This window comes from Mya arenaria, chromosome 12 (genome assembly GCF_026914265.1).
Source record: "Mya arenaria isolate MELC-2E11 chromosome 12, ASM2691426v1".
NCBI lineage: Eukaryota > Metazoa > Mollusca > Bivalvia > Myida > Myidae > Mya > Mya arenaria.
In genome coordinates, this window is record NC_069133.1 from 39,519,656 (window position 1) to 39,534,153 (window position 14,498).

Below are 14,498 nucleotides of genomic sequence, written 5' to 3' on the forward strand. Positions count from 1 at the left end.
ATCCCACCATCGTATTTATCACCATCATGAGCACATCCCACCATCGTACTTATCACCATCATGAGTACAACCCAGCATCTTACATATCACCATCATGAGCACCATCTTGCGTATCACCATCATGAGCACAACAACCATCGTACGTATCACCATCATGAGCACAACCACCATCATACGTATCACCATCATGAGCACATCCACCATCACCGTACTTATCACCATCATGAGCACATCCCACCATCACCGTACTAATCATCATCATGAGCAAAACCACCATCGTACTTATCACCATCATGAGCATATCCCACCATCGTATTTATCACCATCATGAGCACAACCACCATCGTACTTATCACTATCATTAGCACATCCCACCATCTTACGTATCACCATCATGAGCACATCCCAAAATCTTACTTATCCCGATCATGAGCACATCCCACCATCTTACTTATCACGATCATGAGCACATCCCACCATCATACGTATCACCATCATGAGTACATCCCACCATCTTACGTTTCACTATTATGAGCATATCCCACCATCGTACGTATCACTATCATGAGCACATCCCACCATCTTACGTATCACCATCATGAGCACAACCACCATCTTACTTATCACCATCATGAGCACATCCAACCATCTTACGTATCACCATCATGAGCACAACCACCATCGTACTTATCACCATCATTAGCACATCCTACCATCTTACGTATCACCATCATGAGCATATCCCACCATCTTACGTATCACCATCATGAGCACAACCACCATCGTATTTATCACCATCATGAGCACATCCCACCATCTTACGTATCACCATCATGAGCACATCCCACCATCGTATTTATCACCATCATGAGCACATCCCACCATCTTACGTATCACCATCATGAGCACATCCCACCATCGTATTTATCACCATCATGAGCACATCCCACCATCGTACTTATCACCATCATGAGCACAACACAGCATCTTACGTATCACCATCATGAGCACAACCACCATCTTACGTATCACCATCATGAGCACAACAACCATCGTACTTATCGCCATCATGAGCACAACCACCATCATACGTATCACCATCATGAGCACATCCACCATCACCGTACTTATCACCATCATGAGCACATCCACCATCACCGTACTTATCAACATCATGAGCACAACCATCATCGTATTTATCACCATTATGAGCACAACCACCATCGTACGTATCAGCATCATGAGCACATCCCAACATCGTACTTATCACCATCATGAGCACAACCACCATCAAATGTATCACCATCATGAGCACAACCACCATCGTACTTATCACCATCATGAGCACAACCACAATCGTACGTATCAGCATCATGAGCACAACCACCATCAAATGTATCACCATCATGAGCACAACCACCATCAAATGTATCACCATCATGAGCACAACCACCATCGTACTTATCATCATCATGAGCACAACCACAATCGTACGTATCAGCATCATGAGCACAACCACCATCAAATGTATCACCATCATGAGCACAACCACCATCAAATGTATCACCATCATGAGCACAACCACCATCGTACTTATCACCATCATGAGCACAACCACCATCGTACGTATCACCATCATGAGCACATCCCAACATCGTACTTATCACCATCATGAGCACAACCACCATCAAACGTATCACCATCATGAGCATAACCACCATCGTTCTTATCACCATCATGAGCACAACCACAATCGTACGTATCACCATCATGAGCACAACACAAGCACCATCGTATTTATCACCATCATGAGCACAACCACCATCATACGTATCACCATCATGAGCACAACCACCATCGTACGTATCACCATCATTAGCACATACACCATCGTACTTATCACCATCATGAGCACATACACCATCTCACTTATCACCATCATGAGCACAGCCACCATCGTACTTATCACCATCATGAGCACAATCACCGTCGTACTTATCACCATCATGAGCACAACCACCATCGTATGTATCACCATCATGAGCACAACACAAGCACCATCGTATTTATCACCATCATGAGCACAACCACCATCATACCTATCACCATCATGAGCACAACCACCATCGTACGTATCACCATCATTGGCACATACACCATCGTACTTATCACCATCATGAGCACATACACCATCTCACTTATCACCATCATGAGCACAGCCACCATTGTACTTATCACGATCATGACCACCAACACCACCGTACAGATCTCCAACATGAGCACCACCACCACCACCGTGCTTATCACAATCATGACCAATACCACTTCCATCTAGCTCATCACCATCATTACCACCACTATCAACGTGCTTATCACCATCATCACAATCACCAACATCACTGTGCTCATAACCATCATGACAATCACCACTTCCATCTTGCTCATCACCATCATTACCACCACCATAACCGTGCTTATCACCATCATCACCATCACCGACATCACTGTGCTCATAACCATCATGACAATCACCACTACCACCTTGCTCATCACTATCATGACCACCAACATCACCATGCTTATCACCATCATTACCATCACCGTGCTCATAACCATCATAACAATCACCACTTCCATCTTGCTCATCACCATCATGACCACCACCATAACCGTGCTTATCACCATCATTACCATCTCCACCATCAGCACATCCAACACCACCACCACGTTGCTCACCACCATCAGCACTTCCACCACCACCACTTCAACCACCATCACCACCGTGCTGCCCAGCTTCAGCACATCCACCACCACCACCACTGTGCCCACCACCATCAGCACATCCACCACCACCGTGCTCACTACCGTCAGCACATCCACCACTTATGTGCTGCCCAGCTTCAGCACATCCACCACCACCGTGCTCACCACCATCAGCACATCTACTACCATCATCATCTTGCTTATCACCATCAGCACATCCAACACCACCACCACTTTGCTCACCACCATCAGCACCTTCACCACCACCACCACAATCACCACCATGCTGCCAAACTTCAACCACCACAACGACCGTGCTCATCAGCACATCCACCACCACCATGCTAACCACCGTCAGCACATCCACCACCAACTTGCTGCCCAGCTTCAGCACATCCAGCACCACTGTGCTTACCACCATAAGCACATCCACCACCACCATGCTCACCACCAGCAGAACATCCACCACCACCGTGCTTACCACAATCAGCACATCCACCACCACCGTGCTCACCACCATCAGCTTTTCCACCACCACTGTGCTTACCACCATAAGCACATCCACCACCACCACCGTGCTCCGCAGCATCAGCACATCCACCACCAATAGCGTGCTCACCACCATCAGTCACTGAAACATTGAACCAATGCAGTCACCAATTCCAATAAAGCTCTTACATATAAATGAAATTAATTTCATAATTAAAGAGGCAAATATCACATAAATTATATTAATAAACGTGCTACACAACCATCTTGCTCATCACCATCATGATCACAACAATAATGACCACCGCCATCACTATCACCGTGCTTATCACCATCATAACCATCACCATGTTCATAACTATCATGACAATCACCACTACCATCTTGCTCAGCACCATCATGACCACCACCATCATGACGACCACCATCATAACCACCACCATCCCCATTACCATGCTTTTCACCATCATCACCATCACCACCATCACCGTGATCATAACCATCATGACAATCACTACTACCATCATGTTCATCACAAACATGACCACCACCACAACCACCGCGCTGTGGTGGCACCACTGTGCTTACCACCATAAGCACATCCACCACCACCGTGCTCACAACCATCAGCACATCTACCACCACAGTGCTCACATCCACCACCACTGTGCTTCCCAGCATCAGCACATCCACCACCACCTTGCTTACCACCATAAGCACATCCATCACCACAGTGCTCACCACCATAAGCACACCAACCAGCAACGTGCTCCCCAGCATCAGCACATCCACCACCAACGTGCTTCCCAGCATCGGCACATCAACCACCACCGTGCTCACCACCATAAGCACATCCACCACCACCATGCTCACCACCATAAGCACATCCACCACCACCGAGCTTCCCAGCATCATTACATCCACCACCACGGTGCTTACCACCAAAAGCACATCCACCACCACCATGCTCACCATCATCAACATCATCACATCAACCACCAGCACCATCAGCATCATCATCATCATCAACATTACAATCATCACTATCCATTTCATTCTCATTGTATTGACTTTGTTTACCTGGTCAAGTTCAGCTGTTGCATCATCATTGCCTGTACACCCATAGCCTTAACTCCACTGCAAGAGGCATCTTTTACGGTTGGATGGTTAGACACGTCTAGTAATGCAGTAGCTGAAAAGGTGAAACAGATGGAGTCTCTTATTTTAGTTAAGAATGTATGCATAATCAAAACAAGTATCAAATCATGTATCTTTTTGAAAAAAAATATAATCATATTATTTGATTTTTTTTCTTTCTTTTATTGTATATTCATAAACCATTTAGAATTTCATTATCTATATAATTTTACCAAAACTAAAAGATGTAAAGTTTCATACCCTTAGATCACTTTTTTGTCATCAATTCAACCATTATCTATATATTTACCTAAAGGTGCTTAATTTCATACACTTTGATCACCCGCTTCAATCCAGCTGTCAAACTGCTGTCATCAGTGAGTTATCGCCCATAACCAACCAGAATGCATGTGTCATCACTTCAAGTGGACAGTTGGGCACTCCCCAGGGCAGTGGGCACTGAAACATTGAACTGAGATGCAGTCATTTATTTTAATAGAGTTTATATGTAAAATTAAAACAAGTAGCTGAATCAAACAAACACATATTAAACATATTTAGTGCTAATAACCTTATATTATTTAATGGCTACTGTAATAAAACATAAACTTCAAATTACTATAACAAGAACCACAATTGCACATTTAAATTTATAAAGACATAACTTTCAGGACACCAGTTTCACCTTATGGCAACATACATTTAAAAATAGAAAAAATTAACACTTTCTAAAATGTTGAATTAGATTTTATGGGACCTGCTGACACAATACAAACAATAACAAGATCAATTAAAGTTTTCATGTATATTGTTATGCAATGTATTGCGATGCGAACATATCCGAGTATGCTCATCGATTGATTGATAACGCAATTGTCGAAAGGCATTTCATTTAAGGACTGGAAGTTGAGGTGTAAATATTGGAAAATGACCAATATGAGAAAAAGGAGGCGGTCAACAACTTGCTATATCATACTGTGTCAAAACTTGCCCTCTTTACGATTTTTGTATCAAGCTTTGGGACAGCTGTTTCAGCTGAAGTAGTTCTACTGAAGTGACCTCCAATTTGTATTTGCAAATCCCAGATTTCGCAAACCAAAGTACCCTTTTATAACGCTGTAATTAAATACTGGCCTAAACCTTAGTTAGAAGGCTTCATTTTGGTATGATTTTGGTGTTTTTTGTTTGCAAAATGTTTTTGAAAGTTTGTCTAATTGACCCGCCAACTCCGAACCCCAGTGGGTTTTTTGCAGAAAAACATGGGGGTTTTCAACCTCCCGCAGGGTTTTTCAACCTCCCGCAGGATTTTTCCCCAGCTTTTCAAAAGCTGGAGAAAAATCCCGCGAGGTTTCAATAATACAAGATTTAAGTTATTTTAGCTCAATACAACATCTTATACCAAAAGGAGCATTATGCTTCGACACCTGAAGTGAAATAACATGAAACAAAAATAAAACAGCTTTTCGGTGCGGGGTTTTTCTGCTTCGGGATAAAATTCCTCCATTTCAGCCAAAAAAAAGAGATCAATTCAGGCCTTATGTTTTTGAATTTATTTGCATTACTTTTCAGTAAATAGCTTCTTTGATGGACTATTTAAGATTCATTTCTTTCATTTGAGAATTCCATAAATTGAATGCATATTTTACGGGAGAAAAACCCAGCAAAAATTAAGTATGCCCGGCCCATTTAACGGAAAATAGCACAATAAAATGCACTTTAAAATTCAACTTCCAGAGGTTGGATGTTGTTTAGATGTAAAGTTGTTAAACATATTTATATTAAGTAAATGATATAAAGTTAATTAACATGTGTTTTTAATATTTATTTTTTTTAACTTCAGATCTTAATAATTAGTTGTATGTAACCGTCGGCATTGTCAATATACAGACTTCGCAAAATCTAGTTATGTTATGGCCTTGTCACCATCAGTGATCTTCAGTGATCAGATTTTTGATTTCTTTACTTTTTGTCTTTTGAATGAGCAAATATTTGTGTGAATATCTGCAAACCAGTGTTCAAAGACTGCTGACAAAATATAAGATCGCAGATTTTTAAATTTCAGTTCAAAAACTAATACTTGATCTCTTTAAAGAGTTATTTACGGTTTAAGAAAAAAATGCATCAAACATAAATTTTTGAACTTGAAAAGAAAATGCTGTGACTATTTTTTGTTAGCAGACTTATAGATGAATGCATTATTTCACGTTCCATGACAAAATAAATGTTGACAAAATGTTCAATCTGTGAGAGTGCAGCTTTAATAATTATCTAAAATGATTTTATTGTCTAGGTAAAATACCATTTATGACTACAATTTTCTTTTTGGCATAACCAAATGTTACAAAAATCCAATTCAATGGTTAAGTACTACCCCCCCCCCCTCCATACACAACAAATTTAATACTAACGTAATACTTCTGAAATCTATATATCCTGTGTACACAATGTAAAAGGGTTGGTAAAACTTTATGAATAAGTGCACCCAATATCAGGATTAAACCCATGATAGACATTGCACTAGCATTGTCCCCTACTCAGTCCCTGTGTCTGATTCCCACCCAGACACACATTAAAGGGACTTAGACACCAGATGATCCAAAAACGAGATATTCAGTATTACCTCAAAACAAGCCGATTTAAATTAAAGATTTCATCAATGTCTTTCTCAGCCAAGTTAGATAATCTTTAAAAATAGCACATAATGGTTTCCCAGTTTATAGTATTATATAGCATATCTACTTTTAGCATGTAAAAGTCACATGATTAGTACAGATAAATACATGAACGCTATTTTTAAATTTACTTGGATTAACAATTGGTAGACAAAGCAAGTAAATTTCGACTTGGAATATATGATTACATGAGTAAATAAGATAAGATAAGTGCACTGTACACTGTTGAACCATAAAAGTTTGATGTTTAATTTTGACAATTTTCACTTTTTCTTGCAATGTAGAATCTTGAGTCTAGTCCCTTTAATATTACTGGTTGACGGTACATTTCCGAACAGGGCACAAATCCCGAACACCAGCTAAAACACGTGTTTGTTTACCGTGACCGATTATTCGATGATCTAGATCAATACAAAGGCTTGCCTTGGAAAAACACTTGCGAAGTTTCATCTTGTTTTGTGGAGTATTTTTCTAAAAAAATGTCATTTAATGTTTATACGCTTAAAGATCAAAATGTAGCACACGGGGGAATGACGTCGGAGGGCGCACGCGCATCTCTAGGTTTTGTAGTTATGTTGACCTACATTCAAGATACTTATAAATAGAAATCACTCTTTACATTTGAATTGCATGTTTTGACAAACATCGGAAACAATAAATAACTTTGCAGCTAAGTGTTTATTTAATATAGCATACTTTTTAATTATATAATTGTATAAACATGTATTTGCACTTTTCAAGTGTTCGGTATTTGTGCCCTCCAAAGCATAAATTTAAGGGTGATTTACTGTCTTTAAAATGAACGATTTTTGACATAAAATTGATGGGATCGTGAACCTGTACTTTGACAGATGCTGTCACATTAACCAAAGATAATTCAAACGCAATTTTAACTTACTACAACAAAAACTCTCCAAGATAATTGTGAAAAACCTCAAAAAGTGTTCGGATGTGTGACCTTAGCCAGTAGATTCTTTGAAATAATTGCTTTCAAACAATTTGAAGAGCTGCATGGTGTATTGAATGTTACAGTAGTTTAATGAATTCCATCCTCTAGCTGAATACAGGAATTAAGGATGAGCACACATTTTAAAACCACATATCAGAAGTTCTTGGGGAGCATTATGTCAGCAAATTTAAATGCAAAACAATGTTGGAAAATAAACAGGATATTTTTTTAGATTTCATATATATCAATGATACATGGCGTTCATCTACTTATAAAAGTCAGAATTCATAACAAAACATTTAACCATTTTTTAACTGTCCATTTAAAATTTGCCAGTATGAATTTACTTTGATATTATATTTAGTATTATACTGTTATATATTTATAAATCAAATATAAAAACAATATTCCTAGATCGAAATTGATGATAACTTTTAAGATTTTTTAAGACTTTTTAAGTCTAATAATAAAGGGCAATTATTTGCAAAATACAGTTATGTATCTTGGTAATATTCAATTACGTTTGGTGGTTGAATACCATTGTATAAAGTCTCAATTCAATACATCAAGTAGTTGCTGAGAAAAAAAAAACCTGTGTGCTTGCACGCAAAACCTTAAAGGGACTGTCTCACAGATGAAACAATAGCGAAAAAAAATTGTCGAAAAATGACATAAACTTGGCATCGATGTGTACAATGCATTGAAACTTAATTATTTAAGTACCACATAGTTTACAATTTATTTAAGGTTAGCAGTTATTTCGTATTTTTCCATTAAAAAAAGTTACTGGGTATGTCTACCGGGTAGAATTCATTCCTTATGCGTGATTGGCTAGTCGACGTTATCACGTGATATTACTGAGGTAGGTTTATAGCTTAATTATGTCACACTAATCGTGAAAGCCTTAATAGCTCAGTAAGGGAAGACGCCAGACTTCAATTTTGGCGACGCGGGTTCGAACCCGGGAGAGTTATCTAACATTGTAAAGTGAGTAGATTGGATGGTTGAGTACCCTTGTATCAAGTCTCAATGCAATACCTCAATTGCAAGTAGTTGCTGAGATATTAACCTATGTGTGCTAGCACCTAAAACCTTAACCAGAATTTCTAAGTCAAATAATAAAGGCCTAATTTTTGCATTAAATGCAAAGTAGAGTTATTTAACTTGGTTAATTAAGTAGGTTGGATGGTTGTGTACCATTGTATCAAGTCTCAATGCAATGCCTCAAGTACATGTAGTTGCTAAGATAATAATCTATGTGTGCGTACATGCAAAATCTTAACCAAGATGTGACCCTAACGCCGATGCCGACACTTGAGTGAGTAGAATAGCTCTCCATATTTTTCGTATAGTCTAGCTAAAAATGTGTTGAAGACCGGGTTCAAACGGGTGCCCCCAAAATTGCAGTCCAGCTTTGTATCCACTGAGCTATGAAGGTTTTTTTAAAGGGTGATATAATTAAGCTATACACCTAACTCCGTAATATCATGTAATAACATTGACTAGCCAATCACGCATAAGGGATGAATTTTACTAGGTAGACATACCCAGTATTTTTTTTAATGAAAATATACGGAAACACTGATACCAAGATTATGTCAGCTTTCGAAAATTTTCATTTTTTTTTGCTATTTCATCATATGGAGTACAGTCCCTTTAATTCAGTTTATTGGTCAGTAATCCAATTAGCTGTACATAACCTGTATCTTTTGATATATTTTTTGAAAAAAAATCCAAAAAATTAGATTCAAGAATAAAACAAATATGCTTCCTTAAATATATATTGCATACTAAGTTATTAACAATTAATTTCATAAAGTTAACCTGAGTTACAATGTTTTTTATCTCAAATTGTTGCCATATATATACATATATATTTAATAGTTATTTATATCATGTTTATAAAACAAACCAATTAAATGTCTTTAAATATTTGAGATATCCACAGACTGACACAAGAACTAAATATTTTTACAAGTTACAGTTAACAATGCAAACAAATGCCTACCATATATATTTATACACATGTATGTCAATAATTCTTAAAAACTGTAGCCCCCCCCCTTAAATAGATTCTGATAACCTGGCCTCAGAACACTCTTTACATCCCTTTTCCTCCGCTCATTTAAAATTATTCTCATTTTGCCATTACTCTGTCCCCTCCATTGAAGTCTAAGCCTACAATTTAAGAAGGGAAACTTTCAATTTCTCACATAAAATGGTACTTGTCCATACCAGCACATTTGACATAAGACAAGAGCACTGCCTGCAGGTGCTGAACTCTCATCTGATTCTATCCATTTATGGTTTATTAATTTCATATTGTACATTTGAAAGTGAATGATCAGGGCTTTTTCTAAAGTACCCACGGATCCGACTATCGGACCCATTTCCAAAGCAAAATATTTTATATTTTTCCCAATCTTCAGAAAAAAATTCCCAATGAAAAGTAAAAAAAAATAAGAAAACAAAATAATTCTTTTTTTATGAATTAGTCTTTTTACCTGTAGTGGTACATTCAACATCCTAATAAACGATGTGATGTAAAGTTTATGAGATCATAGAATTCCGAAAACATTGATTTTCATCACATTCAGAGATCAGTATGAACTATTATCTGTCATGATTTATTGCAATAGGTATTTACACCCAAAGGATTGGTATTTCAGCAATTTTAGGTTTTATGAAAGGGAAAATGAAGTAATATTTAATCATTTCTTCATCAAAGATTTTGCAGGAGACTGAAAAGCTTGTTCTTTTAACTGTAAATTTTCCCAATTTCTGCATAATAATGACAGAAATTCAACCTCAATATCCACTTGGTCTTTTTCCCTAAATGGACAGGAAAAGCCCTGTTATTCCAAAGTTTGAAAGTGATAGCTCTGATAGTTTGCTAATGTGACCCAAGTTTACACATTATTTTATTAAACTTAAAAAAAATTAGACTAGTCTATAAATAATGAAATTAATCCCCCATCCAAATCAACCAAAATTCATGTTTTTTACCCCAAAAAAGCAGATGAGACTCAATATCTTGAGGGCATTTAATTATGTGAAGAAGGGTATAAATATATATGTTTAAGTTCCCCAAGTTTCAAAATGACAGCTTTGATAGTAAAAATCCATGTTTACAACTGACCTGGACGCAAAACTTAACCAACGCCACCATGACGTTGACAATCAAGTGATGACAATAGCTTGTCATTTCTTTTCAGACGACTTCACAAGCTTATAAAATGTATGAATTTCAAAGTGCTTATTAATGGGACTAGACAATAGATAATACAATTGCAAGAAAAATAGATAATTGTCAAAAACTTACATACAATTGATATACTTGTGTATTAAACTTTTAATCTTACATTAATAGATATATATAGCATTGCTTAAGACTCATCCATATTTCACAGTTTTGGACTTTAGTCCATATAAAATTTACTGGGGTGTGTCTACTTAACATAATCCCAGTAAATAAAAAGCTTCAGTATATTTATCTTGATATAAACTTGGAAACCTTTATGTGCTCTTTTTTAAACGAGGAAACCCAAATGAGACAGTTACATCAGGCATCGAAATTAGACTTTTGAATGGACAAGCCCGAATTCTTGTACTATTGCATGGAATCATATTTTTAAACAAGCCCTGCTATATAATATTCAGAATTTGAGCAAGCCCGGAAGACATTTTACCAGTGCAGGGCTTGCGGGCTTGTGCTTATTTCGACCGCTGTTACATGATTGCGCTGTTCCAGTCATAGAAATAAGACCTGTGGATGAACATTAGCCAAAATTCTTATACTATTGCTTAGCATCAATTTCATAACAAGCCCTGCTGTATAAAATTCAGAATTTGAGCAAGCCCATAAGACACTTAACCAGTGCAAAGCTTGCGGACTTGTGCTAATATTGACCACTGCTGTTTATTTTAATCATGTAAAATTATTTATTAATATACACCCATCATAAATCCACACACAATAGTCATATCGCAAAATACGGTAGTCTGTATTCCATTCCAGTGTAATACAGCCGTATTCCACTCTTGTAACGTCACGTCATAACAACTTACAAGTATCGTTGCGCAATGTTAAAATTATGTAAAAAAAAAAAAGTGTGCCAAACCTTTAGCAGTTCAATAACAAAGAAAATTTGTAATAATGCACTCTTGTAAGGTATTGAATAGATAAGCGTATGAGTACATAACTTAACATAGTAACACCTCAACATTTTAACATAAACTTGCATTAACCAGAAATAAGTAAATTTGTCAGTAGCGGTTATGTCCCTGTTTTCTATAATCAATTGTTCAAATTTACTTATTGTCGCCGACATCTATAGGCCTTTTCGATTAACTGTTGATTATAATCGATCATCGGCACAACACTAGACAGGTCTTTGTTAAGTTGCATACACACACAGGACTTAATAATTGACTGCACACTGACAGCTATTGGTACAGATGCCCGCACACTGACAGGACTTTTGTCAGTTGCCTGAACACTGACAGGACTTTTTTCAGTTGCCTGCACACTGACAGGACTTTTTTCAGTTGCCTGCACACTGACAAAACTATGTTAAATTGCTTGCACACTGAAAAAACTTTAAGTACCTATACAAACAACAAACAGTGTACTATCCAATAAAATCAGTAAACTGCCTTAAGCATTAAAATCAATTATCACATTCAGCACCTTCCACTAATACCATTGCTTCTACCATCTCAGGGTCAACATCACCTTCATTCACATGTTCAACATCAAATTTTTCTTTAAATTCATAGAGGCTTATTCACTATCCACACAGAAGATGATTGTTGCTTAAAATAATATATTTGTTCAAGTTCAATGGAAAAGTCATTATTAAATATATCATTTAGTAAAAATGAAACTTCTTCTAAAGAATAAAGTGTATATTAGTTATTTGAATCTATTAACCTAAAAAAAGAACAATAATGACCTTTAAGGGACGATGTTGAAGACTAAGAAAATCTAAAATCTATTCCCTTGTTACTTAAAATAGAAGGGGTGGAATCTCCAACAAAAAGGGAGACCATAATATTAAATAGCAAGACCTGCTAAAAAGCAAAATAGAAAGTTGGCCATTTTGTTGTTGTTGTTGTTGTTATTGTTGTTGATCAATCCTGACCCATTGTTGTATTTTTGTAAAGGGTCCCCCAAGGAAGCTTCCTGTAAAGTTTCATTGGACTGGTAGTTTCAGAGATGTTTTTAAGCAAAACAGGATGTAGGCCATTTTGTTGTTGTTGTTGTTCAATCGTGATCCCTTATCGTATTTTTGTAGATGATCACCGAAGGAAGCTTCCTGTGAGGTTTCATTGAATTTGGCCAGGTAGTTTCAGAGGAGAAGTTTTTGAAGCAATTGTTGACAGACGGACAGACTGACTGACTGACTGACGGCCGGACGGACGGACGGACGGACGGACGGCCGGAAGCCGGACAAAGAACGATCACAATAGCTCACCTTGAGCACTAAATCCTTAGAATATTGGGAGAAATACATGACTTCAATTTAGAATAGAATATAAATTTCATGCAACTCGTTAATATCCTTAAAATTCATGGTATAATATGTTAAAGGCAAGTGTAGCATTTCACAGATTAATATAATTGCTTATGGTCATGTTGATTAAAACTAATAGCAAAGAGGAAATAAAATAAAAATTTATACCAGTAGGCGAGAAGTTCTCGGACACTTTTAGAAGTTTTATCGATAAAGTATCCTTATTTTAAAAGATATATATGATATTCCAATGTTTATAACAAACTTCAGCTCTTCATCTGTTGAAACGAATAATGCAAAATCAAGTGAAATTGAACAATTTAAGTCCATTCTCATAGGCTTCGAATGTGGTGCTCAAAGGGGGTCAAATTTTAGTTTGACAGAAGTAGTTCTCGGACAATCCCTTAAATGATCAACAAAACCGGGAAACATGCGCTGAAGTGATTTTTTATTTAAAATATTTAAAAGTGGATTTTTCAAACCAGTAGGTAATATATATCTTATTATTTTTCATTAAAAACTAATCTAATTGTACATATATACATAGACCATGAAGCTCATAAAAATGAAAATAATGGTTTCTATTTTTAGCACATGTGTGATGTACATGTAAACGCTCAAACTAGACTTAACATGAATATTTTCGTAAATGCAGAATGTCGTCTGCTCAAAAAAAGGAAGTATACAAAATAATACTTTAACCTGTTGCCCGTATTTTAAGTTGTGCTTTTTGCGCATGAGCACTAAAATTGTGATTCCCAGCGGAGGTAAATTGTGATTTTGTAAACAACTGGAAACTTTTGGAATTTAACGTCTTATAATCCTTTCCTAATGAAAAGATTTGGTACCTGCTGAAATTTTTCAAACACCTGATTGATTTAAATCAGGTGCTAAATGATATGTTACTTCCAAAATGAGGCAAAAATTGCGAGTGTCCGAGATTTCTTAACTCAGTGTATAAGAACTACCCGC